Source organism: Ursus arctos, unplaced genomic scaffold (assembly GCF_023065955.2).
Source record: "Ursus arctos isolate Adak ecotype North America unplaced genomic scaffold, UrsArc2.0 scaffold_28, whole genome shotgun sequence".
Lineage (NCBI taxonomy): Eukaryota > Metazoa > Chordata > Mammalia > Carnivora > Ursidae > Ursus > Ursus arctos.
In genome coordinates, this window is record NW_026622963.1 from 9263165 (window position 1) to 9283009 (window position 19845).

The window sequence follows — 19845 nt, forward strand, 5'->3', positions numbered from 1 at the left end:
AAGATCCCTAACTTGATCACATCGGCAAAGTCCCTTTTGCCACATAAGGTAACATTCACAGGTTCTGGGGATTAGGATCTGGATATCTTTGGGGGGGGAGGCTATTCAGCCTTTGACGCCAAGGAACCAAACCTACCCAAGCAGGCTTCTCCCCTTAAGCTGGAGGCCCATGGTGACACTGCTCACCTCCTTCCGACCACCTTCTGTTTGGCCTCTCCCATGTCCCCAACAAGCGCAGTCTGATTCCGTCAGAGGATGGTGGCAAGGGTCTGGCTATGGAAGAACCGCCATTGGCTGGCTCGTCTCGGGGGGGTGTGATAACCAGACACCAGAAGGCTTAAGCAGGCTGGGAAGGCTTCGGAGTCCGGGAAAGCCTCTCTAGCTGTGCACATCCGTCATCTTTCGAGGCTCAGCTGCCCCAGCCCCGGCAGAGCAGCCGCCTCCTCTTGGGCCTCCCCACTGCTCGCTGGTGCCCCCGCCAGTGCACGCCCCCAGCCCGCTGCGTTCGTCGGTCGTGGTACATCTGCAACATCCCCAGACTACGAAGATAGGTCTTCCTCACTTCCTCACCCCCCGTTGGTGCCTGGCATGGGATCTGTTCCCCTGGAGGGCAGAGGCCTTGTCTGCTTCCACTCAATCAGAGAAATGCCTGCAGAACTGGGTCATGCCAAGCCAATCCGTGGCTCCCGAGGAGAAAAACGGAAGTATAAGGTGTCAGCTCCATGCCCTGGCGGTTCCATGTGAATCGGCGAGGGCCCACCTACGCGTGCATCGGTCTGGGGCTGGCAGCTGGCTGCTCCTGTCGGTTCACCTGCTGGCTCTCCCTGCCTCCGAGCAACTTGCCGACCTGCTCCCAGCTCACCTTCTCCCCAGTCCCAGGGACCTGCCAGCCGTGCTCCCATTGTCCATACTTTCCAGAATAGTCTGTCATCTCCACATTGTCTCTCCTTCTCCCCATGAGTCCGTCCTCTCTGGCTTCTGCCCCGTTATCATACGGAGACTGCCCTCGCAGAGTCACCAGCAGCCTCTGGGCCACCTCATCCAAAGGCGTCACTCAAAAGGCACTGACCAGAACAGGCTTCTCAGTTGCTTCCCACCCTGGGGCCCATGCCCTAGGCTTCCTGGTCTCTCTTCATAAGGGCATTCTCTGGCCCTGGACTGAACTTGGCCCCCACATGGGTCAGACGGGGCTGCCAGGGGCCCTAACACCCCAGGAGCGACCCTCAACCAACAAGGGATGAGGACTGGTGGCTCCTCGCCCCTTGATTGGACGATTCTAAGGCTGCTCCAGAAGCCAGAGGGTGCCCGCCACCCCCCCACACACACACACACACAGCAGAAGCAGTAACACACCCGTCATGGTTGTCCTCTCTGCCTGGTCTCCCTGCTCCACCCCCTCGCCTGCTTCCCGGGATCATCTCCCAAACAAAGGACTTCACCCAAATCCTTACCAACGAACCTGTCTGCTGGGAAGCCGGGCTGAGGCCGCATCATGTCCCCCCGTCATTGGCCACCAGAAGGGCTCCTCCATTCAGTCTTCAAGACCCTCCGTGGCCCTGGCTGCGTCTGCCCCTCCTGCACCCCCTCTCACCTTCCCTGGACTCCGGCCACACGGACCTGCTCACGGTGGCCTGCACCACCCACAGCAGCGCTGTTCCGATCCACTCAGGCTTCTGCCCTCTGCCTGGCCTGCCCCTTCCCCTGCCCCCTCCAGCACCTCTGCTTTACACTCAGGGAGACCGCAGTGGCCGCCCTGTGGTCAGCCTTGTCAGCCAAGCCCCGGCTCCTGCGGGCAGCAAGGAAGCCCCTTGCCCTTGCTGGGTGGTGGGCTGAAGTCAGCCGGCACTGGCTCGGGAGCACCAAAGACATCTCTTCTCAGTTCTGCGTCAGTGACATTGGGTCGGTAGCTTGCAATCAGCCACGGGGACAGTATTTACACCATGAAGTTGGCAAAGGCTGCAAATCAAGGATTCCGTGTTCTTCAGAGAGCCCTCGTGGCCCGTGCCCCTTCCCGTGCCCCACAGCCCGTGGCTCCCAGGTGCGACGAACGCCTGGGTATGTCTGTGGGCTCCCAGCAAGGGCCCCTGCTCTGGGCTTCCCTCAAGGGTCAGGGCCGAATCAGCAGGAAGGGGGGGGGGTCCATGCACAGCATGGTGCCAGGATGCATGAGGACAGGGGCTGGGGACCAGAGTGCAGCCTGGTGAGGGGCAAGCTGAGCAGGGAGGAGTGGAAGACAAGGGCCTGGGGAGGGGGGGTGTTTGTGCATGTCTGTGTGTCTGTCGGCAGGGGGAGGGGGTCTATGTGTGTCTGCGTGTGTGTCTCTGTGTGTGTGTGTCTCTGTGGGAGGACTACGTCTGTGTTTCTGTGATGTGCCTACATGCGTGTCTGTGTGTCTCTCTGTGAATCTCTGTGTATCTACATGTGTGTCTGTGTCCACATGTGTGTGTCTGTACCTGCCTGTTTGTCGGCATGTGTGCCTGTGTGTGTGTGTGTGTGTCTGTGTGTCTGTGTAGAAAAGAGAGACTCCAAGAAAAACAGACACTTAAGAAAAACAGGGACAGCAAGGAAGAGCCCAGGAGAGAAGAGAAAGACGTGGAGAGAGAAAGCCAACGGACAAAGCCAATGCCGTACACAGAGGGGGAGAGAAGAGAGTGAGACGAGGGAGAGAGACGAGGCGGAGCAGAGAGATAGGACAGCTTGATGAAGAGAGAAGGACAGAACCCGGAAAGCCCAGGGCAGCAAGAGAAGAATCCAGCGACAACAAGGGGAACTCAGGAGGGAGAGGGAGCAGTGCTAAGTGCAGTAGAGGGGAGGCGGGGAGGGCGGCCAGGTCGGGGGAGCCCGGCCACAGCCACCGCATGGACACCTCCTCGGGGTGTCGAGCAACTACTTGACCCGAAGATGCAAACGTTTGATGGCTTCTTCAGTTTAGGCACTGCCTTCCTCCATAATTCAATAATGCAGTGCCCAATTACTCACATGACGAGCAATTTTAAATTAGGTAAAAAATGTTTAGGCAATTAAATTGAGAAGTGATTTGATTATTTCTGAAAGAAATTCCTTCATGATGCTCCCTTGAGTTTTTAATTCCCGCCTTGTAAACCAGCCAGAGGAGGGACATGTAGATCGACAGATCTGCCCGGGGGCTCTCCCCCACGGGATTGGGCGCATCCTCGAGGGCAGGGTCCCCAGATTCACCCCCTCCCCCTTCGCGTGCTGTGCCCAAGTCAGCTTGTCCTTGCACAGTATTTGCACACCTTTTCCCAGTTCTGCAAGCAGGGGCATCATGCTGGTAGCTTGAAATTAGTCCAGGGGGAGGGGAGGGCGTATCTACACTCTGGAGATTGACGGCTGCTACAAACCAGTTCTTTTTTTTCCTTCAGGTGAGTTCCTTCACGCCCCTCCCCCACCACCCAATCTCTGGCTCCCAGGTATGCTGGAGCCGGGCATTTGCTCAGGGCCCAGGTGTGAGCCTGCCTCAAGGGGCAGAGCAAATGCCTTGGGGGGAGGTTGAGTGGCAGCACGGGGTGGGTCCTCGTGCCTCCCCTCAAGGCAGTATGGTCTGGAGGGAAGGGCGCTGGCCCGAACGACAGGCAACCTCAGAGAACCCTGCGTGTCAGTCAGGGTAACCCAGGCCGGCCAAGTGAAGTGGCCGGCTCTAGGTCACCAGTAACACGGATGGGATGGGCCAGGCTGGTCTCCTGGGCTCCAGCCTATGGCCTCTCTGCTAGCCTAAGAGAGTCCCGGAAAGTTGGTGTTATTTCTACATATAGAGCAGTTCTGTTGTTATTTATAGCTCCCCTGGCTTTTCAGGAAGCTGAGTCCTGGGAACTGGTGGCCTTGGAGCTACCCACCTTGAGGGACCGGGGGGCAGGCAGGGAAGTGGGCTGGCTGGTAGCCTCCCTTCATGCAAAGTCATTCTTTGCCGGTCCCACAGTAGGACAGAAACTAGAACTGAAATGCCTGCCCAGAAAATGGGTCTTCTCGGGATCTGTAAAATCAGAGTATCTGCCCCTATGCCCTGACTCTGGCCTTCTTAGACACTGCAGGGGCTGTCAGATGTGGTTCCTGGAAGAACCCCCTCTACTGACTGCCCCCCCACACACATACACACGAGAGCATGCGCACATCTGTCTGTCAGCTCAGGCTGCAGGTGCACAGACCGAAGGCCCACTGCGGCAGGAGGAATGGGCAGGGAGCGTAGTGACCCATCCCACCTGCCTGCCTCTCTTGTTCTCCGCTCCCGGGGCCAGGTCTGGGTGTGTGGAGAGGCTCTGGCGCCCTCTGCTGAGGATCGTGTGGCCCGCAGGCCACACGGGACCCAGCTAGAGCCAGCGCAGCAAACCGTGGGGTGGGGACAGGGACAAGGACTGCCCTCCATGCAGTGTAGGAGGAGGGAAAACCAGAAGCTGGGTCCCTTCTGCCCTGAAAGCTGCCAGGACAGAGGGTCGGGCTACGCAGCCACTACCCTGACCGCAGCAGGGGCTTACCGTAGAATCATCTCAGATGCTCAGAACAACCGCCTGAGAGCTCAGGAGACACAGCCAGGCCCCAGCGAGTGTCCCAGGCTTTAAGTCCATGCGACAGAACTGCACCCCGGGCCGGAAAGACTGTTCTTCCTGCTCTGGAAATGCCGAGGCGCAGACGCTCAGTCTTGGAGGCAGGAGAGCTTGATGGTGAAGAAGGTGGGCTTGGGAGCCAGATAGATACAGGCAGGGTGCCAGGACGGCCCCCCACTGGCCCTGTCACCTTGGCTCCTACCCTCTCCAAGCTGCCGCAACCTCAACCCCGAAATGGGTGGAGACAATACAGTTTCTGTGAGGAGGAAGTGAAATTTCATACAGAGCGCAGCCCAAGGCCTGGCACATAGTGGGCATGCAATTAATGGTTGCTCTTGTCACTATGGTCATGTCCCTTGCCGTGCGCCCCCTGAGGGCTGAGGGCACGGTGTCGTCAGAACCTCTGCAATGGGAGCCACGTCTGTGCAGGAGGCCAGCGACAGACTGTCAGGTTCCTGCCAGAAACACCAGGAGCGAGCACCTGATGGACACCAGCGCTCTCTCGCTTGGGACGGCCCTTCACGGCTTGTCTTCGGAGCGGCCCTCGCTGGGCCAGGCCGACGGTCCAGGCCTCCTCCGGGGCCACCAAGAGGCAGTCTTGTCTTGTGGGGGAACCTCCAAGTCACGATCCTTGGAAGCCATCAGTGTCATGTTTTCTGCCCTGTGAGAAGACCAGTCGGTGAGAGGGGACAGTGAGGCTGACCTGCAGGACGAGTGACATGTGAGGGCGTGCAGAGGCCCTGGGGCTCACAGACCCCCGGTTCCTGATGTCGCTCACACACGCCTGTGGCCCAGCCCCTCCTCCCACTCCACTCTTGGACTCTTACTTAGATTCTGTGGGATTCCAGGATCCTTCCAATAAATCCCACTTACGGCAGAAGCTGGTGTGAACGAGACTTCTGTCACTTGGAAGCAAAAGGGCAAGGACGTGCTCCTCCGGCCCCTTGGTGCCCCTGCTCGTGGCTGCCTCTCTCCCTCCTCACTCACAGACGCTCCTCCCATCCCACACTTCTGTACCTTCCCTACCCTAAAAGGGGAAAGCTGGGTTTTTCCCCTTTTGCTTTTATTTTTTTTAAAGTTTTTATTATATTATGTTAGTCACCATACAGTACACCCCTAGTTTTTTATGTAAAGTTCCATGATTCATTATTTGCGTATAACACCCAGTGCACCATGCAATACGTGTCCTCCTTGATACCCATCACCGGCCTATCCCAATCCCCCACCCCCTCCCCTCTGAAGCCCTCAATTTGTTTCCCAGAGTCGATAGTCTCTCATGGTTCATTCCCTCTTCTGTTTACCCCCCCTTCATTCTTCCCTTTCTTCTCCTACCGATCTTCCTAGTTCTTACATTCCATAAATGAGTGAAACCACATGATAATTGTCTTTCTCTCCTTGACTTATTTCACTTAGCATAATCTCCTCCAGTGCCGTCCATGTTGATGCAAATGTTGGGTAATCATTCTTTCTGATGGCTGAGTAATATTCCCTTGTATATATGGACCACATCTTCTTAATCCATTCGTCTGTTGAAGATGCCCCTTTTGCTTTTAAGAAAGATTTTGTTCAAGTGTAACACATTTCCTTGAGTCTCGATGTGTTGAGGTATAAATTTGCTTTCTAACTGCCACCCTCCTGCCGCCCTCGGCCCCGCTGAAATCCCTTCTCCTGCTGGGCGGCCGGGCTCTCAGTGATGGCTGCAGCACACAATTCCCCGCTCTCTTCATCTATTGGAACAATCTAGTTTCCGTAACCAGAACCGAGAGGGGTTCCTGCTCACCCCCGGCCGGCATCCCCACCTCTACTCAGCCAGAGAGCGCTGACCCCCAGAGGCACGGTCCAGAGCAAGGGGAATCCGGCTACACCCATCCTCCCACTCTCTCTTCCGGGGATCCCTGGGACATGGGGGGGGGTGCAGGAGAGGGAGGTGGGGAAGCAAATCTCACAAGACTGTCCTCCCGTGGGTGGATCGTCACTGCTCCTGTGGCTCATCCGTCTCACCCTCTGTTCAAAAGCTGGCTCCCTCTGGAGGACCCGTCCGTGAAGGCGTCCTTGGAAGCCCCGCACAAGGTCCGCCTGGGCTGGGCACCAGTGTGTGTGCGGACCTGCGCTTGGCCGGCACACACGGCTCTCTCCACCTGCCGTCTGTCTCCCATTCGCCTTTCCCAACTCAGACGGTTCGGAAGTGTATCACAGAGTCCGCAGACACCCACCTGGGCTATGACATGCTGGTCTGCCTTACTGGAAATTCCCTGTGGCTTCAGGGAGAAAGAGCAGCCCTCCCCCGAAGAAGGGAGAGAGAGGCCCCACCATGAACACGGCACTCCGCACACGGCAGACGACTCCCCCACCCCTGCTCCTTGCATTCCCTGTGGGAGGCGGTGCTGGGTGATGAGAGAGGGGCCAGTGCAGCCCCCTCGAGAGCCCTGCCGCAGGGAGACAATACAGCTCTGCTGCTCGCTGGCAACTCTCTGAGTGTGGGGACACAGGGTCCCTCGTGTTGTTTGTACTCAGTTTTGGGTCTTAGCTGCATTCCAGAACAGAAGGAAAAGTCCCACGCAACATCCTGTCACACTGGTGCGGGGCTCTCCTCCTGCCCAGATCCCAGCTGAATTGATCAGATGAATATAAAGAAGGGAAAGCCTGTGTTGGCCTGGAAGCCAGGAGAAGCGAATCCCGTGCCAGGAATGCTGGCGATCTGTGGAAAAGGGCCAAGATCCAGATTGAAGGGAGACCCCCAAGGACTGGATCACAATTCCACTTTCTGAGAAAACAAAAGATTCCCTCATAAGGAGCGAGTAGATGAGATGCTGATAGCATTTGCTGGCTGTCCCTGAATTTGGAGGGCAGGTGGGAAGCATGGGGCTTGCAGACAGTATGTCATTTGGAAGCTGTAGCAGTGCTGGGGATCAACAGCACTTGGGAGGAGCTCACTGGGAGGTTTTGGGGTGTCCATAGTTGCTAGGCCAAGTAGATAACTGGTGGAAGCTCCTCCCTGGGTCAGTGTCTCCCTGATGCCTCATCTCTCCTGTCCCGACAGGGTGGGCACAAGTCTTGTCATGGCTTCGTCGGTTACCTAGAGGAAGAGCATGACATACGGCTTGCCCTGGTGCACAGGCAAAGTTCCCCCACGGAGCCTGCCCCCTGCCAACATCCACCCCTTGCCCTCAACTAGATCCCTGAGCTCTTAATGTCCCTTGGAAGCCTTGAACTGAGTGGAGAAAACAGTGTGTATGTGCACACAACACACACACACACACACACACCCTGGAGCCAGTGAGACCCACAGGTTGACTCAGGCAATGAACAGGGGTGACATACATCACAGACAATTTGTAGTCACAGCCATCCAGTGACCTGTGTTTGCATTAATCAGTCCTTCAGCCTAAAATATGGTGGGACAATTGGAAAAACATCCAGGTATTGGTGAGCTAAAGAGAATCAGGAGATTCTTTGCCTCTTGTTTTGGGGAAAATAATCAGATTTTACAAAATACTCATTTTTTGAAGGAGGAGTAAAAGCACACACACACCCACAGGCACACACCCACAGGCACACACATGCTTGCAAACACAGTCTTTAGAAAGATTCTGTATCATGAAAGGAAAAGATCATGTCCCTCAAAAGACAGAGAAAAATAATTCTGTTGAAAAAGGCTTATCACAGAAACATAAGTAACTTTCAGGCCACATTTGCTTTGTACTCAATTCATTTAATTAAAATATGAACTCTAAGAAAGGAGAGTGGGAAACAACATGGAAAGAATGAAACGAGAAGGCTGCTGGCTGGGAAGCAGGTGGAAATCAAAAGCAAACCATACCCCCAAAAATCTATAAAAAAAAAAAAAACAAAAAAGCAGCAGCAAAATTAGAACTTGAATTTTGATGGTAAAGAACAGAACCGAAACCACAGAAAATCGAATCTGCAAATATGGAAGATAGGAGTTCTCCAAGAATGCTCAAAGGGATAAAAACAATAGAAGACAACATAACAGACATTGAGGCACAAAGAAGAAACCATACAAAAGCAAGAATCAAAGCAGAAAGAAGGCTGATGAAAAGCCTGAGCCTATGAAGTTAAAAGGTTCCTTCTTATCTAAGTCAAATTAGTAAAAACAAAGGCATCCTTGGAAATACCATGCAGGATTTTGTCCATTTTAAGGGTAAAGAAATAATCCTGTAAGCACCCATGGAGAGGGAAAAATGCAGGAAGCATCTACAATATTTCTGAAAATGTATAATTGGAAGAGAGATTTCATCAAATGTTAGGAAGTGCTTCTGTTGGAGAAAAGAGCTTCTGCCGTAAAACAAACTTGAGAAATGCCAAATGAAGCAAAAAAAAAAAAAAAAAAAGACAAAATCCCAGACTGAGGCTTCCTTAGGGCTTTTAAAATGTTTGTGCATATTGTTAACTTAGCAAGATTAGCAAGCACGGTTTTCTAAATTTATTTGACAACGAAACCCTTTTCCATGCGGTCAGATGAGTGCTCAATGGAATACACTTTGGGAACAACTCTTCTACAGCATTTTGAGAGGTCACAGTTGTGACCTAAAATTGCAACAATCTGCCGGGTGCATTCTTGCATGAAGACAAGAGAGAAAGATTTGCCTACATGCCAGAACTTAGAACACATATCATGCACAGCTCTACCTTCCATGGGGAAAAAATACTCAGCCATGCACTCTTAGCAAGCAGGAGAGAGCCCAAAATAAGCAAAATCATAGTGAAACAAAATTTTTTAAAAATCTGTATAAAAGACCTGGAAGTGAATATTTAAAGGCTGTTATGGGGTACCTGAGTGGCTCAGTCATAAAGCGTCTGCCTTCTGCTCAGGGCGTGATCCTGGAGTTCTGGGATAGAGCTCCACATTGGACTCTTCCACTGGGAGCCTGCTTCTTCCTCTCCCACCCCCTCCCAGCTTGTGTTCCCTCTCTCGCTGGCTGTCTCTCTCTCTCTCTGTCAAATAAATAAATAAAAATCTTCTTAAAAAAATAAAAATAAAAGCTGTTAGACACTATGGCTCTGTACAAATCCATTGGGGTCCAATCATGAGAGAGAAACCACATCCTTCCCTGCCTCGTCCCATACCCCAGGAGGTTGACCCCCCCAAACTGCATTCATCCCAGAGGCTCCCTGGTCCACCAGCTTCTGGCTGGGTTCTGAGGACAGGAGGCATGGGCAGGAGACTGGAGGGTGGGAAGAGAGAAGTATTTGGTACATCCTTCCTGCTCCCTCCCTACTTTAGTGCCCTCTCTCTGGGCACTAATGTCCCCAGCCTCAGTTCTGGTTTTCTAAGCTTCCAGTTCTCTCCGTGCTCCAGTCATATGAATTCCTCCCCTGTCCCTGTGGTCCTGGGGATGGTAATGGCTCCCGGTCACTGATAGTCTCCGGGTGCCTCACCACCCCTTGTCTGTTCCCTTCCCCTTATTCACACTGCTATAGGTAGTCCCTTCATTCAAGTCTCTTTATTTAAACCATTTTGGGAGAATGTTTCATGCCAGGACCCTGACTCACACACTTCTCAATCCTTTTTGTAGAGCCAGAATAACCCTGGTATTAAAACCCAACAACTGGCACCAAAGAAAGACAGAATGCACGAATGAGTCATACACTTGTCTCATTTATATAGATGTAAAGTCCTAATAAAAGTTTAATCAGATTAAGTCTAAAGTAAGTCCAACAATATATTAAAAGAATACACACGAGCAAACATTCCTGGAATGCATGGATGATACCATATCAAAAATGCAGTAAGCTGATTAACCACAGCAATAGGTCAGAGAAGAAAAAGAGCATCTTACATGCCGAATAGATGTTTAGTAAATGTCAACATCCGTTTCTGATTTTCTTTTAAAAAGCTCTAGTGAACTGGAAATTGAAGTATACTTATTTCACGTGACAAAAAATACTCTCAAACCCACAGGCAGCACCAAAAGAGTGGAAGTCAAGAAGCATTCTCGTGAAATATGGAGACAGGGCAAAGATTTCTACTATTTTGTTATTCAACATTGTTCTAAAGATCCTAGTTAATGCAGTTAGACAGAAAAAAAGAGAACAAATCATAACGTACTTGTAAATACAATGGTCTTCTTAGAAAAACTAGGAAAATACAAAATTATCAGAATAGAAGATTCTAGGAAAATGGCCAGTTATAAAATAACTACAGAAAAGTTAATGTCTTTTCTACTTCCTAGTAACCTGTTAGAAAACATGATGTACACAACAAAACAAAATAAAACAAAAGATGCTGTATTAGTTATCCATTGCTGCATAACAGATTACCCCAAAGCTTAGTGGTTTAAGACATTTACCATCTCAGTTTCTGTGGGTCAGGAATCTGGGTGTGGCTTAGATGAGTTCTCTGTCTCAGGGTCTCCCACAAGGCTATAATCAAGTTCTTAGCCAAGGCTGTGGTCTCATCTGAAGGTTCACCTGGGGAAGACCACCCGTGTGGTTGGTGGCAGGATTCCATTCCTCATGGGTTGTTGGGGCTGAGGGCCTCAGTTCCTTGCTACTTGTTGTCCGGAAGCCACCCTCAGTTCCTTGCCACGTGGGCTTCCCAGAAGGTGGCTTACAACGTGGCAGCTGGTTTCATCAGAGCAGGCAAGTGAGAGGGCCAGAGAGAGTTCTAACAAGACAAAAGTCAGTTTCTTACAACATAATCTCTTTTTGCCACATTCTACTCATTAGAAGCCAGTCACTAGGTCCAGCCCACTGACGAGGGGAGGGAATCATACAAGTGAGGACTTCCAGGGATCACTGGGAGCCATTTCAGAAGCTGCCTACCACAGACACATTTTCTGCATTTCATGAAAAGAAGCACAAAACACACTCATCTATAGAACAAAAGTTCACCAAAGAATAACAATAAAAGAGACCTTCAATATAGAAAGAGACACCATGTTCCTGGATGGAAACACTCAATGGTGTAAAGTTGTCACTAAATTAATCTATAAATTTAATCCAATTCCAATTCCCACAAGTATTGTTTTGATTTTGTTCACCTTGGCAAAAAAAAAAAAAAAAATCTCGAGTTCATATAAATGACAACAGCAAAACATAATTTAAAAATAATAAAGGGAACCGTCACGATTATTAAAAGGGGCAATCTCAGTGTAAGAATGATCTGACAGGCCAATGGAACAGAACAGAAAGCCCAAACACATAACATATATTCAGTAGATGATTAATGGCCTTTTAGAGGACTAGAAAATGATTGATTCATTTATGACCCATACTGGGATAGTTGCTTAATTTGTTTTAAGGTTATGTTCTTACTTCTCACCACACACGAAGACTAAGTAGGTTGAAGAGTTAAAAAGGGAAATAATGGGGTCACCTAGGGGGGCTCAGTCAGTTAAGCAGCCAACTCTTGGTTTCGGCTCAGGTCATGATCTCAGGGCTGAGATCGAGCTCCACGGAGAGGGGCTCAGTGCTGAACTGAGTGGGGAGCCTAACTGAGATTCTCTCTCTCTCCTTCTGCCCCTCCCCCCCAATGCACACACGTGCACACACACAGACTCTCTCTCTCTCTCTAAAATAAATAATCTTTGTTTAAAAAGTGAAATCATGGGGCTCCTGGGTGGCACAGTGGTTAAGCGTCTGCCTTCGGCTCAGGGCGTGATCCCGGCGTTATGGGATCGAGCCCCACATCGGGCTCCTCTGCTATGAGCCTGCTTCTTCCTCTCCCACCCCCCCTGCTGTGTTCCCTCTCTCGCTGGCTGTCTCTCTCTGTCGAATGAATAAATAAAATCTTAAAAAAAAAAAAAAGTGAAATCATGAAAGAAATTTTAATTGAAAATGTATATATTCTTGGTGAAGGCAAAAGGCCACACAACAAAGTCTGAGATCATAAGGGGAAATGAATAATTTGACAGCTTAAAAATGAACCACTTTGGCCCATCAGTAAAGTATTAAAAAAAACTAATGCAGACGGCAAACCTCAAAAATTCATTGCACAAGATGTTTCAAAGAGTTATACATGGACAGGTGCTAAATATACGACATCTTATAAATCCAGACTAAACAGATGGATGTTAGGATAGAAAATAGTCGAAGAATATGACCGGGAAATTCACCATTTATTCATTTAGTCAATAAATATTTACCAAGTGCCTCTGACGTGCCAGACAGAGTTCTAGGTACTTGGGATACCGCAGTGACCCAGACAAAGGTGCCTACCCTTGTGGACCTTACACCTTCTAGGGGAACAGACAGGCAGCAAACAAAGAAGAGAAGTAAATTGTATTTTAGAAGTACTAGCGGTAAAAGAAAAAGAAGAGTAAGTAAGGAGATCACAAGTGAGGCATTGGGGTCTCATTGATAAGGTGACAGTTGAGCAAAGGCTTGAACAAGTTCAGAGCGCTGGGGGGGGGGGCGGGGGGGGTGCTGGAGGGAAGGAGGGGGCCTGTGTGGCTGGAGCAGGGAGAGCGAGGGTCCAATTGGTGAGGACCCCAGAGGCCACTAAGAGGGCTTCGGCTTTTATTCCCGGTGAAATGGGGAAACATTGCTGGGTTTTAAGCAGAAAAGAGAAATTTTTACTTCTGTCTTAAAAGGGCCATTCTGGCGACCGTCCTAGAATAGACTTGTGTACAAAGGTAGAGGCAGGGAAACCATACGGAAGGTCAACAAACACAAGAGAAAAGGCTCACTGTCACAGGTAATCAAAGAAATGCAGCTAAAAAAAAAAAAAGACAGGTTTTTAACCCTACCCAATGTTTAATGTGGTGATAAAAGCCAAGGCATTCTGGGCAGGTCAACGGAGACCGCCTTTCTGGAACAGCTGAGTAACCTGGGTCAAAACCTTAGAAACCTTCAAACCCTTTCTCCAGAAATCCAACTTCTAATAAATGAATCTAAGGCTGCTCCTCGAGTGTAAGCACGGGACTGCGTACTAAGCACACCCGATATGTCACCTCACGTAAATCCTTACCATTCTTCCCATTTTACAGAAAGAAAAAAGGCAGAGGGAGTCACGCAGCTCACAAATGAGGGCTGGAAGCAAACCCAGGCACTCAGGCTATTACACAGCCGAGCCGACACGAAGATTCTGGTGCTTATTATAGCACCACTTAGAAGAGCTAAGAAAGTAAAGTGAAACCAACAAAGGGAGGTTATTAATTACATTATGATTTATCCACATAATTCAGTCATTAAAAATCATGTTGAAGAAAAATAGTTTTAGATGCAGCCAAGTGCTGACATAGGCAGAACTTCCAGGAGCTTCCTGCTTCCTGCTAGCAGTGGCTGGCTGCTGGGATGTTCCAGTTCTCGACCTCGGTGCTCGTTCCATGATCATTCATCCAACTGCACACTTTGCATGCTTTTCTCATGTATATATTAGAGTAAAAAATGTTAACGTTACTTTTAAAAGTTTAAGTTGCCAGATGCTTCTCTTTCTGGGGAACACAAAAAACGTCTGTGGGGCAGGTCTTCTGAGGTCCCCAGAGTCCCACAGCCTTATGCCTACACAACCAATCAAAGAAATGCAGCTTAAAAAAAAAGACAGGTTTTTTTTTTTTTTTAAAGATTTTATTTATTTATTTAACAGAGATAGAAACAGCCAGCGAGAGAGGGAACACAGCAGGGGGAGTGGGAGAGGAAGAAGCAGGCTCACAGTGGAGGAGCCTGATGTGGGGCTCGATCCCATAAGCCGAAGGCAGACGCTTAAACCGCTGTGCCACCCAGGCGCCCCAAAAAGACAGGTTTTTAACCCTTATGTAGGCATAAGGCTGGTAACCACCACCTGCTCCATGGGGAGCGAAGGAAGGAAATGGCTGGCCTCCTGGGCAGACAGAAATTAAGGCAACCCCTACCGCTCCATCTGCCATCTACACTAATGGGTCAGGATGTCCCCACCTAGAGCGGAGCTCATCCTGACCGAGTGAACCTGGAGGTCTGACTACAGCCTCAGGGTCCAGGTTCAGCCTAAAGGGGGTGAGGGCTTAACGGGAGGGGTGGAGGCTGGAGCCAGCCCCCCCCCCAACAAGGTCCTACCCAGAGGGCATATAGAGGGAATGAAGGCTTGCTCACCTCTTCTTCTGGGCAGGCAGGAGCTCAGTGATCCATGTGACTACAGAAAAGGGAAGCAGGTCTTGACGGTTATAACCCCTGACATGGGAAAATGGTCACCAAATATTCTTACATAAACAAAGCAGGTTATAAGACAACATATGCAGTATGATCTCAATATTTTAAAAAAGGGGAGGGGGGATCCCAAGAAAGTAGTTTTCTCTACGTTACAGAGTTATTTTTTTATTAGTCTACATTTTAAATTTCCTGTAATTGATGTGTTTCTTTTGTAAGTTGAAATAAAAAGCTATAGAACATGTAAGGGAGAGACTGCTGGTATCTTGTCTGCACTCCTCTTTCATACCCTGTGACCCCACTTCCAGGACCCAGGTGGGCAAAACTGAACTCCTGGAGGCCTCCTGGGGGGGACGGCTGGGGGAGGGGGGTCACAAACACACACACACACACACACACACACACACACACACACACACACGAAACTACAGGACATACCATCAGTGAAGAACCTTATTTTGTCCAGCCCTGTGGCATACAGTAGGAGCTTAATCCATACCCATGATCATCATATCATCTTAGCCAGAACTGTCTGCAAAACAACACCGTTCGAGTAGAAGAGTGGAAGCCCAAGTGTCAGACTCAGCCCCTCCAAGCGCACCTGAGCCCCAGGCAGCCCGGGAGCGGGCACCACTGTCAGCGCCGTCCCGAGGGTCCTGTGCCCTCCTCGGCCCCATGGCCCCCTGCCCCAGAACACTGGCCCTTCAGCACCCCTGCCTCCCCCACCAGAGGGAAATGAGCAAATTGTACGTGCTCCACAGAAAACAAAGTACGCCACCTCACAAAGGCGACACAGGCAAGGACAGAGTCACACACAGACGGGGATCACGGTCGGACAGATGGACAGACAAATTCTCTCATAGGTCACAGAGAGTTGGCACAACGTCCCCGCCTCCGCTCAGGGCTCGGCACTCTGGTCTTGCCTATTGTGTTGCCCTCACCAGACGGCGACTCTTCGGGGACCGGCCAGGTGCGCCTTCTGTCACCCCCGCCGCCAGCCCCGGGGCCTGGCGCTCAGCAGGCATGCCGGGGACATGCTGACTGACCGTGCAGACAGATGAAGGAATAGCTGGGAGAAACGCCAGCAGCAGAGACGGAGTGAGTGGGTTAGCCAGTGGAAGAACAGACAGACGGAAGAGCCCGCAAGCCACAGAAATGGAGGCACCAGGAGCTGAATGAGTGAATGACGAGATGGGGGGCGGGTGTTGAGAAAAAGAAACAAAAGCTAGAGAAACCTAGTGAGACCCAAATGAAAGTTGAAGATACAGAGGCAGGAAAACAAGAGAGAGAGGAGAGGAGACAGGGGTCCCTTAGCTTTGCCAGGATGTTATTAGTTGGTATCATTGGGTTCCTTCCTCAGTTTCCCTCCTCAGGAATTACAGGGCTGTAACCCAAGGGACTGGCACCCCTCTGGCTCTTGCCAGCTTTCTCCTTTGGGCAGGGGACTCTGTTCCCTCCTTCTCCCCACTGCATGCAGGCTGAGGTCCACCTGCCCCCCAACCCGGACCTAAGAGGCTCTCCACACAGCAGGCCCCGGCCAACAGCTTTGGCACAATCCCTCCACTGAGGCAGACCGTGGGACGAGATCCCCTCTCTTCCTTCCTGCACTGAGGATCCGCTGGGCCTCTACCAGTTCTGGGCCCCAGGGTGGAGGGGTGGGGGGTGGGAAAGGGGAAGGTTTCCATTCAGCAGGCCCCAGCCATGCCTGCCTCTTGATCGGGGCAGAAAGTTAGGAAAGGGAGAAGCTGGCCAGGCTGGTGGCCCAGGGGGCCCGAGGGGGCTTCCTGCTTCCGTGGAGCCGTGGAGACTTGCCTCGGTGCCCAGACTGTTATTTCAGCTCCGGTATTTCCAATTCCCCAGGGAACCCTGTGGGGGGTTGCAGAGAGCTGGGAGGGAAAGCAGAGTGGGAGGCAGCCAGAGCCACCGAATTCCTCTGGGTCCTAGAGAAGGGTGGGTTCCTTCCCTCCCCTTCCCCCCTCCCCCATCTGTCCCTTGAAAAGGTCCTGACCTCACTCCCCCACTTCCGGACTTCTCCAGAGTTCCTTCCCTGAAGAGAGACACTCCAAACCAAAGGGCCGCAGTCCCCTCCATGGGCCCCTCCCTTGGCTTGGCTCTGGGGACCAAAGCGCCCCTGCCTCCCCAACCATTGTGCCAGATGTGGCTGCCTGGGAGGGGACAGCGCCGGGCCTCAGCTGGCAGTGGTCACTCAGTGGCCCTCTCCCTGCAGAGTCAGCAAGTTCTGTGCCAGCTCACCAGGCCTCCTCATTCAGCACTTCCTTCAGCCCCCTTTCCAGAAGCAGTGCCGGGGTGCATAGTTCAAGGCTGGCCGGGCTTTCAATCCCAATTCAACACAAATCCTGTCAATGCCCTTTCCTGAGCTGCCCACCCAGGTGCCAGGGCCTGAGCTAGCAGCCAGTGATTACAGGAGGAGGGGGAGACCCAGGACAGGAGCACGGGGAGCCTGCCTCATCCCTACCCCCCCCCAATCACAGAAACATTCAGACCCCCAACAGGCCTCCTGGTCCTTCCCTCTGCAAAGCAGTGAGGCATCCCTCCTCTGCTCCCCAAACCTCTGCTGGTCAGGTCTGATGCTTCCTCACTCCTGCGTGGATTTTCCAGAACCTGGAGTTCCATCACAGGGTCACCGGACACTGCCTGCTCCACGAGAGCCCCAGCAACAGAGCAGCCCAGCCCAGATCCCAGCACACGGTAGGTCTTAGTGAAGTCATGCGCTACCGACAAGCTTTCAGCCCTATATCGCTGGCCCTCCGAGGTCCCTGGAGCCTGGTTCCTAGTGCCAGGGCAGGGACTGGCAACAAGCCTCAACCATATGGCTAGATCTTACAAACGTGGGTGTGAATCCCAGCCTATAAGGACAAGGCCTCGAGAGGAGCCCCCACGCCACCCCCTCATGTCCCGACAGCTCAGGCCCAGCCCAGCCCGGTGACTCAATGGCCTCACTTGCACCAGGCTCTGCACCCTCTGCGGCCTGGCCAGGTCTCTTCAGAACGCCACTCTGAAGGTTTCGGCGGAAGGATGCCAAGACACCTCCAGCTACTGAGGCGAGGCCTGGCCCTGCGTCTGGAGAGGGGGAGCCGGGCAGGCTCCCCTGGGTTCACAGAGCTACAGAGGTGCAGACAGGAAGGGAGAAGGAGGTTGAGGGAGGGAGTGAAGAGGAGGAAAGAAGGGGGTGGCGCTCAGGAACCCCCCCATCCCACACAAGGTTCCCCCTGGACTAGGAAGGATGCTGGAGACAGATCCAGACAGGAAAGGGACAGAGAAAATGGGAGGCGGGGAACACCCGTGGGAGAGGAGCTCCGCCACCTCCCACCGGTGCGGGAGGAGGAAAGATTGTGGCCACGTGCAGGCCACTTTTCATAACCTTCCCATTTCATCTGCCCCAATTTACCACAAGAAATGTATTCTCACCCCCAAGACACAGATGAAGAGTGAAGCTCTGCGAGTGGAACAGGCTTCCCCAGGGAATGGCTGAGGGCCAGGCCAGGTCCCTGGCAGGGTCATCCTCGGGACCCCAGCTCTCTGGTCTCAGCAGAGACGGCTGGCAGGGCCACGGCCCTGGCCCCGGGAACCTATGCAGAGGCCCAAGCTCTGTTCAGAGCAGAGTTTATTCAAACAGAGCCTAACAGGAAACTTGGCTCCTCTGACTCACTCTGATTCGACCTTATTAAGAAAAAAAGAAAGAGGAGCCGAGGAGCCGGCACTGGGGAAGGTTTCACGCCAAGAGCTGGCTCTGAGGCCGAGGGCAGCTGAGCACGCCAGCCTGTGCCCCATCTCCCCGCAGCCCCAAAGCCCCAGCGGCCCTCTGCCTGGCTCTCCAAGAGGGGTCCCGCCTTCTCCACTCTCAGCCACTGGCCATCCCCTACCTCATGGCCATCCTCTGTCCTCCCCCCATCCTTCCTCCTCCCTCCCCCTCCCCGACTGGGGGTACCCTGAGGCCTGTTTCCACTTCTCCTCCTCCTCTCCCGAGCTGCTGCCCGTCTGGCTGGCGGGAGGGCCCTACAGGACCCCAGGGATTCCAAGCAGCTGGGCCAGCACTGCAGGGGGCAGGCAGGAGGCAGGGAAGGCTTAACCCTCCAGGTCCCGGCCCCCTCCGTGAGCCTGGCTCTGCATCTAGCTTGGGGGGGGCGGTGGACAAACCAGTCACTCCTTGCAGCAGTCCTGCCTGGAGTCTGAAACCTAACCCCACAGGGGGCACCTGAGGGGCCGTGTTGAATGGTCGCCGGCTGGATTGTGAGGGTCGACAGTCACCTGAATCAAGCCTCATCCTGAGGCACAGTGCAAGGGGCGAACAAACGCTGGCTGGCTGGCAAGGCTGAGCGCCGAGGCTCCAGGGTCCCCAAGGAAGGTCCACTCTGGCTGCTTCTCCCAGGTGGGCTCCAGGAGTTTCCAAAGTAGAGGGGAACCTGCAGGGGCCAAGTTAGGGGCAAGTTCTTCCGACTTGGTGTATAAGCACAAGAGGGAAATTTCTGCCCTCTGGTTCACGAGTAAGGTGGGAGAAGGCAGCCCAGGGGAGGCATCCAGAGGGTGACTTCTTGGTTACCAAGATATTCAAACTTCTGGCACCCCTCCTATCTCTGCTGTCCTCAGGGGGGACAGAGAAACTCCCAAAGCACTCTTGGGGACCATCTGGTCTAATCCTCCATTGATCAGATGGGGCAACTGGATCAGAGTGGAAAAGGGGCTTGCCCAAGATCACCCAGTGACTTAATCATAGCAACCAGGACTAGGCCTAACTCTCCCGAACCCCCCTTTCTGCTGTTCTATGTCTATCAAAGACAGACCCTGGGTTGCCTTTTACCCATGGGCATACTCAGATTACTGCCAGGCTATGTTGGTTCAAGAGACACAGAACCGAAACCTCTGTCATGCGATGCATAAGAAGTTGACCTCGCCCATGATTTCACAAGTTCTATTCAGCACAAGGGCATACCCCCATTCTACAGAGTGGGAGAGTAAGGCCAAGAAGTGTGCCAAGAGGGGGAAAAGCTGAAGCTCCAGCCCCTTTGTACTCAGAGGCCTTAGGAACTGAGGTGCCCCAGGGGTCCATAATTAGGTTCAGCATCTCCCCAGGGAGGCCCACCAACAAGAAGGGTGTCTCTTGGCACTGGCTTTGGGGAAGGGGAGCTCAGGGGGGTCCTGGGGAGAGGCTGGGGCTTATTCAAGCCCAGAGAAGCCGGTA